The sequence below is a fragment of the Balaenoptera acutorostrata genome, chromosome X (assembly GCF_949987535.1).
Source record: "Balaenoptera acutorostrata chromosome X, mBalAcu1.1, whole genome shotgun sequence".
NCBI classification, from domain to species: domain Eukaryota; kingdom Metazoa; phylum Chordata; class Mammalia; order Artiodactyla; family Balaenopteridae; genus Balaenoptera; species Balaenoptera acutorostrata.
The window spans coordinates 32,805,372-32,827,159 of NC_080085.1; the positions used below are offsets into that span (position 1 = coordinate 32,805,372).

At 42.5% G+C, this 21,788-nt stretch overlaps 1 pseudogene; it reads left to right on the forward strand.

Annotated features, from left to right (window-relative positions):
• The window catches only part of LOC130706243 (MOB kinase activator 1A-like), a 36,533-nt pseudogene extending 22,766 nt beyond the window's left edge, over window positions 1-13,767 (forward strand).
• Window positions 13,768-21,788: the final 8,021 nt, after the last annotated feature.

Sequence of the window (21,788 nt, forward strand, 5' to 3'; positions counted from 1 at the left end):
TTATCCTGGTCCAGGGCTCGGAACTGTGTCCCCTGTATTGGCAGGCAGATTCTTTTTGTTTTTTTTTAATTTTTGAATTTTATTTTATTTTTTTATACAGCAGGATCTTATTAGTCATCAATTTTATACACATCAGTGTATACATGTCAATCCCAATCGCCCAATTCATCACACCCCCACCCCCACCCCCCCACAGCTTTCCCCCCTTGGTGTCCATACGTTTGTTCTCTACATCTGTGTCTTAACTTCTGCCCTGCAAACCGGTTCATCTGTACCATTTTTCTAGGTTCCCCATACACGTGTTAATATATGATATTTGTTTTTCTCTTTCTGACTTACTTCACTCTGTATGACAGTCTCTGGATCCATCCACGTCTCAACAAATGACCCAATTTCGTTCCTTTTTATGGCTGAGTAATATTCCATTGTATATATGTACCACTTCTTCTTTATCCATTCGTCTGTCGATGGGCATTTAGGTTGCTTCCATGACCTGGCTATTGTAAATAGTGCTGCAATGAACATTGGAGTGCATGTGTCTTTTTGAATTACGGTTTTCTCAGGGTATATGCCCAGTAGTGGGATTGCTGGGTCATATGGTAATTCTATTTTTAGTTTTTTAAGGAACCTGCATACTGTTTTCCATAGTGGCTGTATCCATTTACATTCCCACCAACAGTGCAAGAGGATTTCCTTTTCTCCACACCCTCTCCAGCATTTGTTGTTTGTAGATTTTCTGATGATGCCCATTCTAACTGGTGTGAGGTGATACCTCATTGTAGTTTTGATTTGCATTTCTCTAATAATTAGTGATGCTGGGCAGCTTTTCATGTGCTTCTTGGCCATCTGTATGTCTTCTTTGGAGAAATGTCTATTTAGGTCTTCTGCCCATTTTTGGATTGGGTTGTTTGTTTTTTTAGTATTGAGCTGCATGAGCTGTTTATATATTTTGGAGATTAATCCTTTGTCCATTGATTCGTTTGCAAATATTTTCTCCCATTATGAGGGTTGTCTTTTCGTCTTGTTTGTGGTGTCTTTTGCTGTGCAAAAGCTTTGAAGTTTCATTAGGTCCCATTTGTTTATTTTTGTTTTTATTTCCATTACTCTAGGAGGTGGATCAAAAAGATCTTGCTGTGATTTATGTCAAAGAGTGTTCTTCCTAGGTTTTCCTCTAAGAGTTTTATAGTGTCCAGTCTTACATTTAGGTCTCTAATCCATTTTGAGTTTATTTTTGTGTATGGTCTTAGGGAGTGTTCTAATTTCATTCTTTTACATGTAGCTGTCCAGTTTTCCCAGCACCACTTATTGAAGAGACTGTCTTTTCTCCATTGTATATCTTTGCCTCCTTTGTCATAGATTAGTTGACCATAGGTGCGTGGGTTTATCTCTGGGCTTTCTATCTTGTTCCATTGATCTATGTTTCTGTTTTTGTGCCAGTACCATATTGTCTTGATTACTGTAGCTTTGTAGTATAGTCTGAAGTCAGGGAGTCTGCTTCCTCCAGCTCCGTTTTTTTCCCTCAAGACTGCTTTGGCTATTTGGGGTCTTTTGTGTCTCCATACAAATATTAAGATATTTTGTTCTAGTTCCATAAAAAATGCCATTGGTAATTTGATAGGGATTGCATTGAATCTGTAGATTGCTTTGGGTAGTATAGTCATTTTCACAATATTGATTCTTCCAATCCAAGAACATGGTGTATCTCTCCATCTGTTGGTATCATCTTTAATTTCTTTCATTAGTGTCTTATAGTTTTCTGCATACAGGTTTTTTGTCTCCCTAGGTAGGTTTATTCCTAGGTATTTTATTTTTTTTCTTTTTGTAGCAGTGGTGAATGGGATTGTTTCCTTAATTTCTCTTTCTGAACTTTCATTGTTAGTGTATAGAAATGCTAGAGATTTCTATGCATTAATTTTGTGTCCTGCAACTTTACCAAATTCATTGATTGGCTCTAGTAGTTTTCTGGTGGCATCTTTAGGATTCTCTATGTATAGTATCATGTCATCTGCAAACAGTGACAGTTTTACTTCTTCTTTTCTAATTTGTATTCCTTTTATTTCTTTTTCTTCTCTGATTGCCGTGGCTAGGACTTCCAAAACTATGTTGAATAATAGTGGTGAGAGTGAACATCCTTGTCTTGTTCCTGATCTTAGAGGAAATGGTTTCAGTTTTTCACCATTGAGAATGATGTTTGCTGTGGGTTTGTCATATATGGCCTTTATTATGTTGAGGTAGGTTCCCTCTATACCCACTTTCTGGAGAGTTTTTATCATAAATGGGTGTTGAATTTTGTCAAAAGCTTTTTCTGCCTCTATTGAGGTGATCATACGGTTTTTCTTCTTCAGTTTGTTAATATGGTGTATCACATTGATTGATTTGCATATACTGAAGATTCCTTGCATCCCTGGGATAAATCCCACTTGATCATGGTGTATGATCCTTTTAATGTGTTGTTGGATTCTGTTTGCTAGTATTTTGTTGAGGATTTTTGCATCTATATTCATCAGTGATATGGTCTGTAATTTTCTTTTTTTGTAGTGTCTTTGTCTGGTTTTGGTATCAGGGTGATGGTGGCCTCATAGAATGAGTTTGGGAGTGTTCCTTCCTCCGCAATTTTTTGGAAGAGTTTGAGAAGGATGGGTGTTAGCTCTTCTCTAAATGTTTGGTAGAATTCACCTGTGAAGCCATCTGGTCCTGGACTTTTGTTTGTTGGAAGATTTTTAATCACAGTTTCAATTTCATTACTTGTGATTGGTCTGTTCATATTTTCTATTTCTTCCTGGTTCAGTCTTGGAAGGTTATACCTTTCGAAGAATTTGTCCATTTCTTCCAGGTTGTCCATTTTATTGGCCTTGAGTTGCTTATAGTAGTCTCCTAGGATGCTTTGTATTTCTGTGGTGTCTGTTGTAACTTCTCCTTTTTCATTTCTAATTTGATTGATTTGAGTCCTCTCCCTCTTTTTCTTGATGAGTTGTCTGGCTAATGGTTTATCAATTTTGTTTATCTTCTCAAAGAACCAGCTTTTAGTTTTATTGATCTTTGCTATTGTTTTCTTTGTTTCTATTTCATTTATTTCTGCTCTGATCTTTATGATTTCTTTCCTTCTGCTAACTTTGGGTTTTGTTTGTTCTTCTTTCTCTAGTTCCTTTAGGTGTAAGGTTAGAGTGTTTATTTGAGATTTTTCTTGTTTCTTGAGGTAGGCTTGTATAGCTATAAACTTCCCTGTTAGAACTGCTTGTGCTGCATCCCATAGGTTTTGGATCATCTTGTTTTCATTGTCATTTGTCTCTAAGTATTTTTTGATTTCCTCTTTGATTTCTTCAGTGATCTCTTGGTTATTTAGTAACGTATTGTTTAGCCTCCATGTGTTTATGTTTTTTACGTTTTTTCCCCTGTAATTCATTTCTAATCTCATAGCGCTGTGGTCAGAAAAGACGCTTGATATGATTTCAATTTTCTTAAATTTACTGAGGCTTGATTTGTGACCCAAGATGTGATCTATCTTGGAGAGTGTTCCGTGTGCACTTGAGAAGAAAGTGTAATCTGCTGTTTTTGGATGGAATGTCCTATAAATATCAATTAAATCTATCTGGTCTATTTTGTCATTTAAAGCTTCTGTTTCCTTATTTATTTTCATTTTGGATGATCTGTCCATTGGTGTAAATGAGGTGTTAAAGTCCCCCACTATGATTGTGTTACTGTCGATATCCTCTTTTAGAGCTGTTAGCAGTTGCCTTATGTATTGAGGTGCTCTTATGTTGGGTGCATATACATTTATAATTGTTATATCTTCTTCTTGGATTGATCCCTTGATCATTATGTAGTGTCCTTCCTTGTCTCTTGTAACATTCTTTATTTTAAAGTCTATTTTATCTGTTATGAGTATTGCTATTCCAGCTTTCTTTTGATTTCCATTTGCATGGAGTGTCTGTTTCCATCCCCTCACTTTCAGTCTATATGTGTCCCTATGCCTGAAGTGAGTCTCTTGTAGACAGCATATATATGGGTCTTGTTTTTGTATCCATTCAGCAAGCCTGTGTCTTTTGGTTGGAGCATTTAATCCATTCACGTTTAAGGTTATTATCGATATGTATGTTCCTATGACCATTATCTTAATTGTTTTGGGTTTGTTTTTGTAGGTCCCTTTCTTCTCTTGTGTTTCCCACTTAGAGAAGTTCCTTTAGCATTTGTTGTAGAGCTGGTTTGGTGGTGCTGAATTCTCTTAGCTGTTGCTTGTCTGTAAAGCTTTTGATTTCTCCATCGAATCTGAATGAGATCCTTGCCGGGTAGAGTAATCTAGGCTGTAGGTTCTTCCCTTTCATCACTTGAAGTGTATCATGCCACTCCCTTCTGGCTTGTAGAGTTTCTGCTGAGAAATCAGCTGTTAACCTTATGGGAGTTCCCTTGTATGTTATTTGTCGTTTTTCCCTTGCTGCTTTCAATAATTTTTCTTTGTCTTTAATTTTTGCCAGTTTGATTACTATGTGTCTTGGCGTGTTTCTCCTTGGGTTTATCCAGCATGGGACTCACTGTGCTTCGTGGACTTGGGTGGCTATTTCCTTTCCCATGTTAGGGAAGTTTTCGACTATAATCTCTTCAAATATTTTCTCGGGTCCTTTCTCTCTCTCTTCTCCTTCTGGGACCCCTATAATGCGAGTGTTGTTGCGTTTAATGTTGTCCCAGAGGTCTCTTAGGGCGTGAGTTCAGTCCCTGGTCGGGGAACTAAGATCCCACGAGGCACACACAGCAAGGCCGGAAAAAAACAAAAAACCAAAAACAGAAATTGTAGAAGAGGGAAAAGCCTAAAGAAAATACACAGTGACTGCGGAGGGGACAAAGATGTAAAAAACTGGGGTATTGTGTGATGTTGGGACAATGCAAATCACTGGACTTTTGTATCCCATTTATTTTATCACAGGTCCCTTGGTTAAGAAAATCTTTGCACACGGTCACTTCTATCTCTGTGTGCGTTCTTCAGACAGTGACCACCAGGCAAGTCTTTAAAGGAGCAGTTGCACAAATTAGTTACATTCAAGGACTTTCATTTCTTCAGTTTAGCCCAAGGCTCTTAATCTCAGCAACAAAGTATATGTGAGACTGGCGCACTCAAGGAGTGTGTCATCTCAAGACAAAAAAGCAGAGTGCCATTCATCCATTGCTTTCTGTGCCACTGCCCACCTTCTAGGTCTTAATACCTTTGGCCCATGGCCAGGGCTCCTTATCTGGTTGACTTCCCTTTAGTCTCTTTCTCACCCCTCCAATAAATCCTCCATACTGACTCTAATTGTGCATCTTTCCAGAACCAAGACCCAGCATGGCATTCTTCCTTCATTGGATTTCTGCAGCTAGAAAAAACCCCAGCTTCTCAGCTGGCCATTTAAAACCTTCCCCAGTCTTCTCCTGACCTGCCTTTTCTACTTTATCTTCTTTACTCCCTGCGTCCTGTACAACTCCATGCTGTTGTAGCTACTGTTTCTGAATGCATCCTGCCCTCATCCACTTTCTGGGTCAAGCTCAAGCTTGCTTCTCAGCCTTGCTGCTAACCCCATCCCTTTACTGCCATTGTGGCAATGGAGTCCTACCCGTCCTCCATGACCTTGTTCAAATAATTCCCTAGAGAACCCTCCTAGATGTCTGCAGTTGGAAGCAACCTACCTTTTGCTTATATTCCCAGAACACTTTGCACCTTTTTCAGAAAACTCTTCAACAGCTGGCCTTTTTGTCAATTACTACCACTGCCTCCCTCTCGCTAGATGATGAGCGCCTTTGGGGCAAAGCCTGTGCTCTAATCATCATTGTGTCCCTGATAGTACCTAGCACAGTATGAATATTTGATGGGCATTCAGGAAACATTTGGTGACAACCTAAGATAAGATTACAGTATGAATATTTGTTGGGCATTCAGGAAACATTTGGTGGCAACCTAAGATAAGATTACAGCAAGAATATCACACAAGTAATATCCAGGAGGTAATACTGAACATCCTGTTAGTTTTAATGGTAACTTTATCTCTGGCCCTATTTGTAAAGACTGTTAGGCAATAAAGAACTTGGTAGATAAAACATTTCTATCCCCTTTACTGAAGATTGTCATTCTGTCTATTTATGCTAAATCTTTATTAGAGGGGTCCAAGTCAAATAGCAGAAACAGTTGAGATTGGCATTTTAAATAGAATTTGGTGTTACCCAGGTGTAACGAAAATTTCTAGTATATGATTATTGAAAGTCAGTTCTCCTGCCATTGTGTAATATATTTTGTAGCTCATGGGTCAAGTGTTCTTCCTTGTTTGTTTTTAGAACCCTCTCCCTCCTGTGTACCGTGGCAAACAGACCAGAGAGAGTTCGTAAAGAGTACTGATAACTATCACTTATATATCTTTTTATCATGTTCTGAGCACTTTACTGTATTTTAGGTTATTTAAACTTTCTAAAATCTCTTCAAGGAAGGACTTGTTTCCTTTCTATGAATGATGAATATTAGGCTCAAAGAGCTTAAAATTTCTTGTCTCAGATCTAACAGTCAGCAAATGGCAGAACCAGGTTCCGGTCCAGATTTTCTGACTCAGGATAGCCCACTCGACCTTGGACGAGAGAACGAAGAAGAGTCGGTCTATAGAAATATCATTTGCAGTCCATCCCCAGACCCAGCCAATATTCCCAGAATATATCTAACCTCGAAAAAATCCTTGTAATGACTAGATTTCCCTGTATAACCAAGCTTATCTATTTGTGTTTCAGCAATACCTGTATTACACTAAAAAATATCTGTGACCATTTTCCAAGATTAGTGTGGTTTGTTCTCTGAAAGAAAGAAAAAGTTATACCAGAGCTTATTAGAGCTCCAAAATGGGGAAGATGGGGTTAATGCAAGTCTTTTTTGTAAATTATCAAATTGTCTTGACCTTCAAGAAAAGTTCAGAAGGAGCTTCCTTCATTCTCTCTTTCTCTTATTTTACATTTTCACCTTTTTCTCAATACCAAAGAAGTGTTCCTAAGGAGCTCCACTCCTGAGAACAGCCTGTCCAGGTCCTTTTGCTCCGTCTTCTCCTGTATTCAGAGCCATCCATATCTTTGCCTTCATGATGCTCAAATTCAGTATTTCTTCAGTATTTCTCTCTTTTTGTTCTTCTCCTGACGGGACCAGCAGGTCATTAGATGCCCTCTCTGTGTGTCTGCCAACCTAGCTGTATTTCCCAAGTCAGAATTGGGCTGTGTGGGTTGACAAATACAAGCGTGCTCTTCGAGATAAGGGAAAAGGATATTAAAATTGAGATTGTCCCAAATCCTTTGCATGTATGGTACCGTACCTATCTATGTATATTTTGTGTTCCTTTATTCTGTAGCTGTAACTTACCATCACATGAGAGCAGAGAGGGACTTGGATACCTCCATTCCTGACTAGATGTGCGATTTATTTCTGTTATTTCTTCTAATTCGCAACACCTCTCCACAGATTCCCTTGGAAAAGAGAGACTGGCTAATTTAGAAGTGTTCCACGGATATGTCATCCCTCTCTCTAGAGTGATCTTACTCCAAATTCTTGCACATAGCCTTCAATAAATATTGTTGAATGAATGAATGAACGAATTGAAATGAAACTGAGTTTATTTTAACTGTGGCACACAGGTACTCTTTGTGGTTCATATTCTCCTGTTGTCCATTCTCTGATTCTTGGCATGTGCCGCAAAGGTGAGGCAAAAGCTAAGCCAGACTCTGAATTTTCCTGATAGTGTCTCTGATAAGGTTGGGCTACTTAGTGACATTAGTGAGATGTAAAAATCTCAGAAGCTTCTGATCTGCATACCTCTCCCTCATCACCACAGATGGTTCAGCCCCAGTTTTATTTGATCGAGACCCCTTGGATGTTGGGAATTTCCCCACTATGCATCTTTATCACTGCAGACTTACACCAAGACTCAAGGTGCTTTTGTTTTATGACTTAAATCTGTAATATCCAGCTCCTGACATATTCTTCTCTGCACTAAGTGAGCTCAGACTTGCCCTGAAACTCAAGATATGACCCTAGAGGGCTTCCCTGGTGGCGCAGTGGTTGAGAATCTGCCTGCTAATGCAGGGGACACGGGTTCGAGCCCTGGTCTGGGAAGATCCCACATGCCACGGAGCAGCTGGGCCCGTGAGCCACAATTGCTGAGCCTGCGCGTCTGGAGCCTGTGCCCCGCGACGGGAGGGGCCGCGATAGAGAAAGGCCCACGCACCGCGATGAAGAGCGGTCCCCGCACCGCGATGAAGAGTGGCCCCCGCTTGCCGCAACTGGAGAAAGCCCTCGCACGAACCGAAGACCCAACACAGCCAAAAATAAATAAATAAATAAATAAAATCAAGTAAAACTTTAAAAAAAAAAAAAAAAAAAAAAAAAAAAAAAAAAAAAAAAAAAAAAAAGATATGACCCTAGAAATGTAAAAGGAGCCTTGATGAGAGGCAAAAACACATCTTCATTCTGCTGCCTGCCCATCAAATTCATTAGCTTGTTCCCAAGTCTAAAAGGAGGGTAAATGCTGAAGGCAGATGATTCACTGTGAAGTGTGAAGTTAATTAAAGTCGTTGGTAGATGTTATATGACAACAGGGGACTCTATGGAGTCTTAGTACCTACTCAGTACCTTTCATGTGTCTTGTGGTTGGGTGACCAGACATGATGCAGCCTAAACTTGAGTTGTCTCTTGCTCCTTTTCATTTCTTCCCGTGGTCATGCAAGATGGTTAATGTTGTTTTCAAAGAAATTCTAGATCGGTTACTTATACCACTGAATTAAACTAGCTGGAGATCATGATCCTTTTGCTTTCCCTTGTCAGCGATGTTACGACTGGGCCCGAGGCTCACAGTTTTCAGTCTTCGCCGTCTCAGGACATCTTTATGCCACGTTCCTTCCTTAGGTGTTTGTGTGAGTCTCACGTGATGGTGAGGAGATGGCTAAGATGAAGGGAAGCCGAAGGGGGTCAGGAGTGGGCATTCTAAGCTAAGCGAGGAGCATAAACAAAGGTGTCAGGGAGGAACAGCACAGGATGCTTGGGAAACTGCAAACAGTTGCGTGACTTCTGTAACAAGTCAAGAAATGGGAGGAGATGAAGCCGGACAGGTCGGCAAAGCCAGGTGGGGAGGGACAAGGCCAGGTGGGGAGGGACAAGGACGCAGTGCGGTGCCGTGTTGGGGCCTCCGCACCTGGTACAGGAGCCCCCCAGGGGTGAGCCAGGAGCAATGCTGTTAGACTTACACTTACCAAAAGAAATTAATTAATTAATTAAAAAAACAGGGAATTCCCTGGCTGTCCAGTGGTTAGGGCTCCGTGCTCCCACTGCAGGGGGCCCGGGTTCTATTCCTGGTCGGGGAGCTAAGATCCTGCAAGCCGCGCGGTGCAGCAAAAAAAGAAAAAAAAACATTACACTTACATGCGTGACTCGGGCAGTTGTGTGTGTGGGGGGGGGGACTTTGAAAAGCACAGGCCTGGAAGAAGGAAGTCAGATTGGGAGGGAGCATGGAAGCCCAGGAAAGAGATGATAAGGGCCTACAGGAGGGTAGTAGAAATGGGGAGGATGGGCTGAATCTGAGTGATATTGTAGGGGAGGGGTGGGGCTGTTTGGCTGGCTGGTGGGGTGGATCTGGGGAGGGAAGGAGTGAACCCCAGTTCTGGCGGGTGCAGGGCGAGGCCACGGTTGTTGGCAGCTGGGACTGACAGCTCAGGAGGAGCGGCAGCTGGGTCGCCCTTCAGTTCAGCAGGGTTTACAGAGGGCCTTCCTCAAGGTCAGGCAGCTGGAAGATGGTGAGTGGGGTGCAGGGGACGTTGGGTTTGAGGTTCTGGTGACATTCCCACGGACAAACGTCTGACGGTGGGAAATGGAACTCTGAAGCTCGAAAGAGGGGTGTGGGCCAGAGATGACAGATCTGGGAGTCACCAGCTCATAACTGGTAGTTGAAACTGAGAGTCAATTTATCTACCCAGGGAGCACGTGGCAGAAGGAGAACAATGGGCTTGGTAAAACTCTAGAAGATGTAAACATTGAAATGTTTATACAGTTCCCTTTATTGTTTAGTAGGTAATCCATGCACATTGTATGAAATCCAAAGGGTCCGAAAGGCACGTAGAGAAAAGTGAGTCTCCGACCTTGTCCCCTGGCTGTAGTGTTCCCAGCGCTGGGGGATGCCACCCTTATTGGTTTCTTGTGTCTCGTTTCAAAGATATTCTCTACATATGCAAATATTTGCAAATGTGTGTGTGGTTGTTGGGATTATTCCACACAGTGCCGTCTAGTGTTCAGTCTGGTCGAGCTGCGGTCCTGGGGACCCACCCGTGTGCAGATGTCTAACAGTTAGTGAGAAATAGACCTTCGAGGCTTGCAGGAGAGGTGTCAGCCAGAGATAATAGATTTACAAGTCATCAGCTCACAGGTGGTAGTTGAAACAGTGAGAGTGGATTATCTAGTCACGGAGTGTTTATTTCCTCCTAGAAATGCAACAGAGAGGGGAAGAGAGGAGTGAGCAATAGAAAGAAAAAGGGGGAGAGAAAGGGTGTGAACCTGAGGAGAAGGGAAGACGAGGAGGGACGTTATTGCTTTTCAGAAAATACATTATTAGAGGAGAAAAGAGAACAGTTCAAGTTGTGTTTTGTTCCAGGTCGGTAAGGGGGTGGGAGAAATAAAGCATTATGATAAAACGGAAAGCATAGGGCTTTTGGAAGAGGTGGAGGGACACCCCAGAGACACACTTTCTCTGCTTGTTTAATTTCCTTAAGACTTACATTCTGGGAAGTCTCGCGAAGCCTTAAAAACTAGAGGCCTCTCAGTAGTATGCACTGAAAATACATGGGACGTTTTCCTTCTAGAAACATTCTAGCAGCATCTTCCTCCTTTTGAACGAACCGGCCTCGTGATGTCAGAAGCAGGGCACTCCAGCTCGGAGGTTCTCGGCTGTGGCTTGCTGGCCTCTAGTGGCCAGGAAGGAACCTCGCCGCTCCGGCTCCGCCTGGCTTCACTGTGCCTTCAGCGAGGAGGGGGGGATGTGGACAGGGGTTTATGCTAAGGGTCTTAGTTACTAACCACGTGGAGGGCTTCCTGGGAATACTGGAGACTATTGGCTTCTTTATCCAAACCCCCATTTACGTGGATAACAAACTTGCTTTGGCCCAGAACAGATTATGGAGGCAGCATTTAGGCCCAGACTCGAATTCCTTGTTTCTAAGATGTAGATAATATTCTAAAGATAGTGCTCTCCAGTTTCTCTGGTGAAAGGTGCAAAAGTAGATGGCAGGTAAGATAGGTTTGGAGCAGACTCGTGAGCATGTGAGGAGGAAAGTCAAATGGAAATAACGTAAAGCAAACAAGTGTGTAAACTCTCAAGGAGGATATACATAGACAGCATTATTTTTGGGAAAGCTCAGTGATCACGTGGCCTCCGTAATAGTTTCTTCAGCAACCTTTGCAACTTCTCCGAGCTTCAGCTTGCCCATCTGGGAATAACGGTCCATCCCGCGTGTATGCGTTGCCGAGATGACACGAGTCAGAACGTGAAGGGCTTACTTTACCTTTCACTGTGCACGAGTGACACTTATTAAAGTTCTAATAAATTTAGCTATTATCATTATTTTACTGTTTTAGTCTTATTATTCTCTAGGAGATACAGTCCCATCTTCAGTTTTATGACAGACCGGGAGAATCTTTCCCTAAATTGAAATTCTGCTTGACAGTTTATACAGGTCTTCAAGTACATGTTGATCCCACTTAATTAAGGCAGCGCCTAAAATTCCTCATAAAGTTCTCCTCAAATAGATGGAATGCTCCTTCTTCTAAGGGGAAAGATGCACTTGAATGGCCTCTTGATATGAAGATACTACAGAAGGGATCTAAGTGGACTTTGAGGGGGTTGACAAAATGGACTTCAAAGCCCTTGCAGGCCTAAAATTTTAAATCACATGACTCTCTGACCTGCTTATTGCCTGCAAATTCATGAGCGGAGGTAGACAGCAGAGGAGACCGAGAGACACATCTCCGCACAAGCCCGTGGTTGACCCCGCCCTCCACTCTGGAGGGAAACTCCATTCTTTCCTCCTCAGAGACGGGCACCCCGGTCCCTCCCAGGCACAAGGGATGCTCCTGCAGTGGCACAGAGGATGCCCGTGACAGCAGCCCCCCTCCCAGCGTCACGCGCCAAGCATGCTTTCCAAGTGGAGCAAAGATGGGCGTCAGGCTGCAGTAAATCAAAATAGTAAGACTTTGCAGGATGACTGGAAAAACGAAGAGACCTAAGTAAATAACTGACAGTAGAAACTGGCAAGGATGATTTAGATGTCAGTCTGATCTTTGCATGATATAAACATTATAACTTCTAGTGTCTTGGCAGAAAACAATACCAATAACGTCACATAATTTGTCAGTTCTGTCTGATGGCAATAGCGGTAATAGAACGCTGTGATTAGTGTGCAGAGGGAGAAACTATACGTGCTTGTATTGTGACATAGAACCCACATATACTTCATTCTTCTTTATGGAAGGGTAGACGAACAAGTTGGTGAATTGACTGTAGTAAACAATAATAATGGACTATGAGTTCCTAAGGAGAATCCATCACTGTAAATCAGCAAACATTTCAATATAGAAGATATTAGAGGCTGGAATTACGGGGCAGAATCATAATGATATCAAAAGAGCTCATGTTATTGAGCAGTTACTGAACACCGGATGCTGTGCCAAGTGCTTTCCATGCATTATCTCATTTACTCCTTGAGACCTAGAGCACATTTTCATATTTTACAGATGTGGATACTGGGGTTCTTTAGAGAATGCCTTTCTTTCCCTTCATATAATTTAGCACAGTTCATAACTGTATGTTTATTTGTTTGGGTATTTGATGGGCGTCCAGCATTATAATGGCGATGTAAGTGAAGCCTTTTCGTGTGCCATGTAGCTGGGTCCATTTTCCTGGCTGGGGAGGTGGGGGAAGCAACACAGGTGTTTGCACCAAGTTTGACCCCTGCTCAGAGCAGCGCTAGCCTGGGTTTTGCTGTCCGCAGGCTGAGGACTGTCTACCCCTCCCGGTTCCCAAGTGCTGCCTCTGAACACTAACTGCTCTGCAGTCTAATGGCCTCTCCCTCCCCCACCTCTACCCTCGCCCTCAAGAAGAACAGAAGAGCTTCCTCTTCAGCAGCCATTCTTCTCATACGGTCAAGTCCAAGAAGAACATCCCTGAAGGAGCTCATCAGTACGAACACTTAAAACCTGCAGAAGCACCGTAGGAAGTGGGAACATGAAGGGAGCTGTCATGTTGTCCTCAGGAAGAGGACCTGAGTCAGTGGATGACAGTTAACACTGTGGATTTCTTCAGCCAGTTCAGAACTCTGCACTGAAACAAGCTGTCTAGTCACGGCTGCGGGTCCAAGATCGGAATGTCATTAGGAAGATGGTACTAATTTTGACACCAGGCACATGTTCTGCTCCAAAATATATCGACCCTTTGATGATTTGAGTTCAGGATGAACTTGATTGTGCAGCTCTTTTTCCTTCTAAGATTGGTGTCGCATTTCCCCCAAGTCTTATATCGGTGGTAAAGACTATTCTAAAGCATCTGTTCAGAGTTTACTACCCATCTTTCTTACCAGCACTGTGATTCTGTGATGCAGCTGCCTGAAAAGGCCCACCATAACGTGTCCTTTAAGTACTTTATTTTATTGGTTCAAGAGTTCAATTTGGTTGATAGGTGAGAGTTGGCACCACTTCAGCAATTCATTGAGAAGCTTGCATTGAAAGACAGATTTCTTTAACACAGTTACCCTCTTGCTTCATGTACTGCTCGAGTTACCTTATTGTCAGTCTGTCCTAGACTTGTGTTAGAGGTTGAATCGCATCCCCCCCTCCCCCCGCAAAATCACATGTTGCAGTCCTAACCCCCAGTAGCTCAGAATGTGACCTTATTTGAAAATAGGGTACTTGCAGATGTAATTGAGTTAAGATGAGGTCATTAGGACGGGTCCTAGTCCAGTACGACTCGTGTCACGTAAAGGGGAAATTTGGACATATAGACGTGCACAAAGGGAGACTATCCTGTGGCCATGAAGGCAGAGAACAGGGTGATGTGTCTACAAGTCCAGGAGGGAAGCCATAACAGATCCTTCCCTCACAGCTCTCAGAAGGAACCAACCCGGCCCATACGTCGATTTTGAACTTCCAGCCTCCAGAATTGTGAGACGATGCATTTCTGTTTTTCTAAGCCATCTGGTTTGTGGTACTTTGTGTCCTGGCAGCCCTAGCTAATACAACTGGTGATACAGACTTTGAGAAAACAAAGACACCCATTGTCTGTGTTTACTGATAAAAGTATTCCCAAGGCAGGTTGGCTTCAAAGCAAGAACTGAAGAGCATAGCTAACTTTGACGTACTCTAAGACCTGTTATTTCACGAAATCACACTTGGTTGTAATACGTGGTGACTAACCTGTACTTTATTAGTTTACCCGTTGTTCCTTTGCTGAAGAAATTGATTGACCCTGTTTCAGGTGACAACATAATGGATAATGAGCATTTCGGCCAGTAATTTATTAGTTTCCAAAAGTTTCCAAACCAAATTTCCTAACAATGCAGTCACACAATCAGATAGGTTTTTATTGCACTTCAATTTAGACATTAAAAAGAGACATTTTTAGGTTTTCTTAACATTTAGAACATTTGTATTATTTTGTATTTTACTTTCGAGTTTGTATGGCAGTGCTTTTATAGATAAGAATCTACCTATTTATCTCTACCTCTCTAGTATCTATCTTAAAAAAAAAAAATCCATGCTTGCCATTTTTTTTAACATCTTTATTGGAGTATAATTGCTTTACAATGGTGTGTTAGTTTCTGCTTTATAACAAAGTGAATCAGTTATACATATACATATGTTCCCGTATCTCTTCCCTCTAATAATCATCCTATGGCATGTATGGTGTAGGAGCAACCAAAATTTTTTCCTAAAATTCCTTTTTTATTTTATAATCTTTATTTGAGATTTGTATCAATATAAACCTATCTAAATTGTTAGGAGGCCGTATATGTATATATCAGAAATGCTATCTTTTACGTCTTCTAAGGATCATCTTATAGATTTTTATTTCGAAATGCCTCGTTCAAATTAACTTTAACATATGAAGAGTTTGGTTAAGAAAAAAAATCTTCCAAAAAATGATCACAAACATAGTTTGTCAAACAATAGCGTGTCATAGCGTCAAAGCTACTATTTTCATTCATGTTGTAGTGTGGGAGTCCACAAGCTTTATCCCAATAAAGATAAATTAAGGAAAACCACAGGAAAAGTCATGAAGGTGTGCAAAACTCATAGCACAGCTAAAGTGTTTATTTATAGAAGAAGAATAAGTAGAATATCTTCCTTCATGTTGGTAATACAAAAAGGCTGAATTGAGCCCTCATAGGAGGGTTCTCCTTTTTAACTGTTTTCGTATCCAGAGCCAACTTACTTTATTTCAGTTGAGATGAAAAGGATCTTCCCCTTTAATAAGAAAGCACCTACTTTTCATTTGGGTCCTAGGACTTGGTAAACCCCAGCTAACTGTTCCGAATATACTGAGGCACAGCAAGTGTGCTGGAAGATGTACCAGACGGAAGAAGCTTTAAATTCCCCTACGTTCTCTATTCCAGAGCTGTGACTTTTGTATTCACTCACGGACCTCCTTGATGGCTTTGGTGAAGATTAGATTTGATGGTGTTTTTTGTTATTTATTTTTATTATCCCAGTAGACTATGAAGAAAATGGTTGTTTAGAAAACTCCATTTTTAATAACTCAATTTTAATAAATTCTCAAATACATATGGACTTTCAAGGCAAAACTTTTCATCTAACTTATATCATTATTTGTGGAGGTAAAGAGTGGGTTATCAACTGTGAAAAAAGAGAAAAGCCCCACCTGAAACATTCCACGATGAACGTTGAAGCTAATCCAAGGTTCCCTGTCAGCCATTCTGTAGGGTTCCGTTGGTCACTTAGGAGCAAGAAAGCGAGTGTCTGGATACTGTTTAGAATGTTACTGCCTTTCGGGACTTCCCTGGCGGTCCAGTGGTTAAGACTCCGCCCTTCCAACGCAGGGGGCGCGGGTTCGCTCCCTGGTCGGGGAACTAGGATCCTGTATGCTGTGTGGCGTGGCCAAAAAATAAAAAATAACTAAAAGAAGAATGCTACCGCCTCTCACCTTTAAATAAAGCTTGTTAATTACCTTTATTTTTCCAGAAGAAATTAACTTATATTTTTCAACTAGCGTTGCATTTTCATCTTCATTTCTAATATTTCCGGTACTCTCAAACACAAGGGTCCTCACTTTTCTGCATGTCTTTTCAGAATAGAAATCCTCTCTCTCCTCATGACTAAGCTTCAAACGACACGTCATCATATCCCAAAGACAGATTCATTCCTAGTTAGACACAAATCAAAGGTTTGTTAGTAATTTGACACTTATAATGTCCTTTATTATTTTTAATAAGTACATTATCACCAGGTACACCAAAACACTGATATTAACGTTACTTGCTTGCATTCAAGGCCACGGAACCAAGAGTGGGACGAAAACTGGAAGTGGAGAGAATGGGAGAGGATGACATCTTCCTGACTTGGCTAAGGAGCCAAACTTGGAGGAGTCGCAAGAAATGCGGCTGTCTTTGACTCCTGTCTCACTTTCCATGTATCTCCCAGTGCCCTAAGCCAGAGTTTCTTGTTCCCCAGCTCACACTCCCCTGCCCCCTTCAAATCAGAAGTCCTCTGGTCTCAGTATCTGTGATCTTTGCTCCTTGTACCTAATCACACTCGTGGGGTGGATCGTGCTTGCTACATCGTGCAGTTAATCTATGGTGCTTTAATCTCCAGGCCTTTAGAAGAAAAACAAAAACTTGTGGGTAATGATGCCATCGTGGATCTTTGTTTGAACATGGGCAATTCCTTGTGCTACAGTGTTTGTTTTGGCAGCCAAACGTATCTTATTCTTCTTCAGACTGTGAATAAATCTGGAGGTTTTGCAGGGCTGCTAGCTCCCGAAGTGTTTCACGTTAGACTTGTAGAGTCCTCGCTCAGGTAACTTCCTAGTTACCCTAGAAAAGCAAATCTGCGCTCACCGTGACTTTCATGACAACAAAGGGAAAGTTTTTCTCGTATGGCAGAGGCCACAGGGACAATTCTACTGGTGGTTTTAAGTTTTCCGAACAAGCACTGTTGAGTTTTCCTTACTATTCTCTTGGCCTTCTCTCTGAGTGGTGAGGTTAAACTAGAAGTGGAGCTTCTTAATGATAACCTCACTGCCTCATTCGCAGAAACAAATCAGGCCCAAAGAGTGTAAGTCCTAGGAACTTGTTTCCAAGCAGCCTCGGTAGTGGTGCCGCTGCTCCTGCGTCTCCGTGTAGAAGCCCAGCCGGAGAAGTCCTGGCCTGGACGGGAAATTAAACCAGGAGGCCACTGGGCTGAGGGGGCTCTAAGGCCACTCTAAGTAAGGTTCACTTCTAAGGAAGTGAACTAAAGTCTAAGCCTGCATATGCCTCAAGGCTGCTAAATTGAGACCTAAGGGCAACCAATCACAGCAAGCCAGCTAGGCTTTAAGCTGTAACCCATCGAAGCATTTCCTTTCTTTGCTTCCACACTTCTCTGTATAGTCTTTCAGCAGAGCACCCCTAACAACTTCCGGTTTGGCACTGTGCCACTGGAATCAATTTTTGCTCAGATAAGCTCTTAAAATTTTTAATATACCTCAGTTTATCTTTTGACAACACCAAACACTGAACACCTTCAGACAGCGACATTTATTTCCTCCCAAACATTCAGTTCAGTGAGCAGATTTGATTTCTGCTACGGTTCAATTCTGGCAAACAGGGAGAATAATCATCCTCTGTTTTCAGTCTTTCTATGTTTTGCATTATATTTTGATGTACCCAGGGCGTAAAAGTCTTCCAACAGTAATAGGGACATTACATGAGGTGGCAGTACTTTTACTGGAGCAAGTGCATTGAAATTCACTTGAGGTTTTTCTCATTATCAAATTCTGTGCCAAATGAATATTCCATAAATCCAAATGGATTACCAGTGGGATAGACACTTGTTATAGAACAACATTGCATATTTGGTCTACGTCAGACATAGTAAGCCTTGTTTGCCATCGAAAATATCTTTAAATGTTCTTTTTTAAACTTTTTAAACCATTTTTAATTGAAGTATAGTTAATTTACAATGTTGTGCTAGTTTCAAGTGTACAGCAGAGTGATTCAGTTATTCATATATATATATATATATACATATACTTTTTCAGATTCTTTTCCCTTATAGGTTATTACAAGATATTGAGTATAGTTCCCTGTGCTGTACAGTCGGTCCTTGTTCGTTATCTGTTTGATACATAGTAGTGTATGTATGTTAATCCCAACCTCCTAATTTATCCCGCCCCCACCCCCCCACCCCCCATCCCCTTTGGTAACCGTAAGTTTGTTTTCTATGTCTGTGAGTTTACTTCTGTTTTGTAAATAAGTTCATTTGTATCATTTTTGTAGATTCCACGTATAAGTGATATCATATGATAGTTGTCTTTCTTTGTCTGACTTACTTAATATGATAATCTCTAGGTCCATCCATGTTGCTGCAAATGGCATCATTTCATTCTTTTCTGTGGCTGAGTGGTGTTCCACTGTGTGTGTGTATGTATATATATACATACACACATACACACGTACCACATCTTCTTTATCCATTCCTCTGTCGATGAACGTTTAGTTTGCTTCCATGTCTTGGCTGTTGTAAATAGTGCAGCTCTGAACATTGGGGTGCATGTATCTTTTCAAGTTAGGGTTTTGCCTGGATATATGCCCAGGAGTGGGATTGCTGGGTCATATGGCAACTCTCTTTTCAGGTTTTTGGAGGAACCTCCATACTGTTTTCCATAGTGGCTGCACCAGTTTACGTTCCCACCCACAGTGCAAGAGGGTTCCCTTTTCTACGCATCCTCTCCAGCATTTGTTATTTGTACACTTTTTAATGATGGCCATTCTGACTGGTGTGAGGTGGTACCTCATTGTAGTTTTGATTTGCATTTCTCTAATAGTTAGCGATGTTGATCATCTTTTCATGTGCCTGTTGGTCATCTGTATGTCTTGTTTGGAGAAATGTCTGTTTAGGTCTGTTCTTCCCGAGATGTGCGTCTTAACTATCTAGGGCCCGTTTTTCCAAAGCGCACAATGCCTCATCCTGTTTTCTCATCCTGAATTCCCCTCAGGGTGCGCTGTCGGTGGGCGACTGCAGTGCGTTGTGTGTTAAACCTGGTATAATGGATGATGAGCTACACTCTTTGTTCTTTTTTGTTGTTCATGGTCTCTTCACCAGAATAAAATACACTGTAAGAAAAAGCTTGCTAATATATGCTTCTTGAGAACAGCGGCTATTACTGTTTTGCTAAGCTACGTACTCAGCGCATAGCAATAAATACTTATTGAGTGAATGAGACTCAGAGAATCAAGTGAAGTGCTCATCGTGGACCCGAATTTGCCACCCCAAAGTGTGCCTCTTTAGCATAAGGATTATCTTGAGCTGATTATTTTTAAGAAACGGCAGGCACAGGAGAATCTCAGAAAACAGAGTAGAAGTTATCCTTTTGTAACAGACATTTCCGTTTGTTAGGGAAACGTCCATTTCTAGGGGTGTCTCCCTCACTGTACCAGGAAGAGGAGGATAGCTAAACCTCTAGAAACTCTCATGAAAGGAGACGGCATGGACTGAAGTCTGCATGACAACCTTACCCTGGTTTACTGTGCTTTTCCTGATCGCCTCCAGAAACTGGCTCCCGTGCCCCTCCAGTAACTTCCGTTGTCTCTAGCTGGAGATGCTATTTAAGGTGGTGGCTTGGGCCATCTCAGGGAGCTGTTCAGTTCTCCTGGGTCTCTCCCATGTATACAGGAGGTGTCCATGTTATTAAACTTCTGCTTTGTTTGTCTCCTGTTAATCTGTCTTTGATTATATGGCGGTTCTCAGCCAAGAACCTAAAAGGGTAGAGGGGAGATTAATTTCCTCCCCTACGTCACTTAGCTTTGAGAAACCTTGTCTTGGGAACCATTAACTTTTGGATCCTCTCCTTACACCACTTGGGGCAGCAAAATATGTGGGGCTGGGGCACCATCTTATCACAGGAGTCGACCAGGAGCAAAAAGTCAAATGAGTACGGGAGGCTGGTTCTGAAATTGTCCAGTTGCTGGATCAAGGCCAGCAGTTACATACCTTCAGACTCTCTGCTATGGGAGAAAAATAAACTTCATCTTTGTTTAAGCCACTGTAAGACAGGCTTTATGCTGCTTGCAGCTTGACGTACCGATGGACTCGCCTTTCCCCAGGCGAGCCGCAGCTCTCGCTCGTTTAGCTGCTCACACGGAGAGAAGGAGTCCGGAGCGCTGGCTTGGAACAACCATACCGTTCCTACGTGGTCAGGACAAAATGGTTTCACGTGACAGTTAGGGAACTAGAGGGCTCCTTGCTCTGTGTGCTTTTAAGATCAGGAGGCAGGGAGGGAGGAAGGAAGGGATGGAGATACTCTAGATCAGAGTTTAGGACTCATCTCTAAAGACTGAGACGTAAAACTCCCAGGTGTATTCCAAAATCTCCAGTGCAGCGCTAGATTGACCAAGTGTTGACTCAGCACAGAGCCCGGAGGAGTACGGAGAAAAAGAGACGTGAGGGAGGTACATACAAGGGGACGTGGAATTTGCCTGGAGATGAGGCACTTACTCTCCAGCTGAGTGGCTTGATTGGCGTGGGCGCCATCGGGGGTCGAGACAGTGAGGGGTGATGTCCCAGTGCCGGTCAGAAACAGGAAGGAGTGCGAGCGGTGAGCCAGACGAGCCGGTGTCCCTTGGCGCCTGAGCCCCAGGAAGCCGGCTTCATCATTTGCACGCGTGAGGTGTGTCCACGTGCGTGTGCGCGTCGCGCTGAGGACTGGCTCCACCTGGAACCGCACAGATTTTCAAAGGGATCTGGGACCCAAAACGTGGTGCAGACTCCTGATCTGGTCAGCCCGACGGACTGCAGAACGCAGGGGCGCGGTCATTTCAGCCACAAGGGGGTGCCGCCCAGAAAACACAATCAAGGCTCAATTATGGAACTACCACCAGGCGCAGACGACCGTAACCTTTTGGTGTACGTGAAGCTTTGGATTCCTACCCTGCTCTTATACCTGTGTCACTTGAACTTGGGATTTGTGTCTGCAGCGTGGTCAACGTGGTAACTAGGTGCTGGTTAGGATTGCTCCTGCCTCCTGTTTTAACCGGAATTGGGGGTGTTCAGGGTCCCTCCTCCGTTTCTGCGGTCAATAAAGTGTGGATTCTGTGGTACCGGCAGAGCTCCCATGGACCCAGAGCCACAGGTTGAGAGAAGACCTTAAAGGCAAATCTCCCGTTTCCCACGTGAATAAACTGAGGCCCAGAATTGCTACAAAGCTAATTTGAGTGCAGACCAACAGCGTGTGTCTCTGCAGTGCTGTGCTTATATCACATTCTGCCTCTCCTGGCAGGAAATGATCCCTGTTCAGCGTTGTCTTAAGAGGCCCCTTATTGGATTGCACCAACCCACGGTTGTAGGAAGCTTTGGTGACGTATGGGATTGTCATGCTCCTTGTCATTGCAAGTGACCCCTTGGGAGGCAGCAGTGACGGGAATCAGTCCGTTAGCTGAAAGGAGGTGGCTTGGCAGTGCAGTCATTTGGAAAGCCATTTCATTTCACTTGCTGCTAACTTCAGATAAGAAGCATGTACACAATCACCTAAGACAGGAGTAGCGCTTAATAT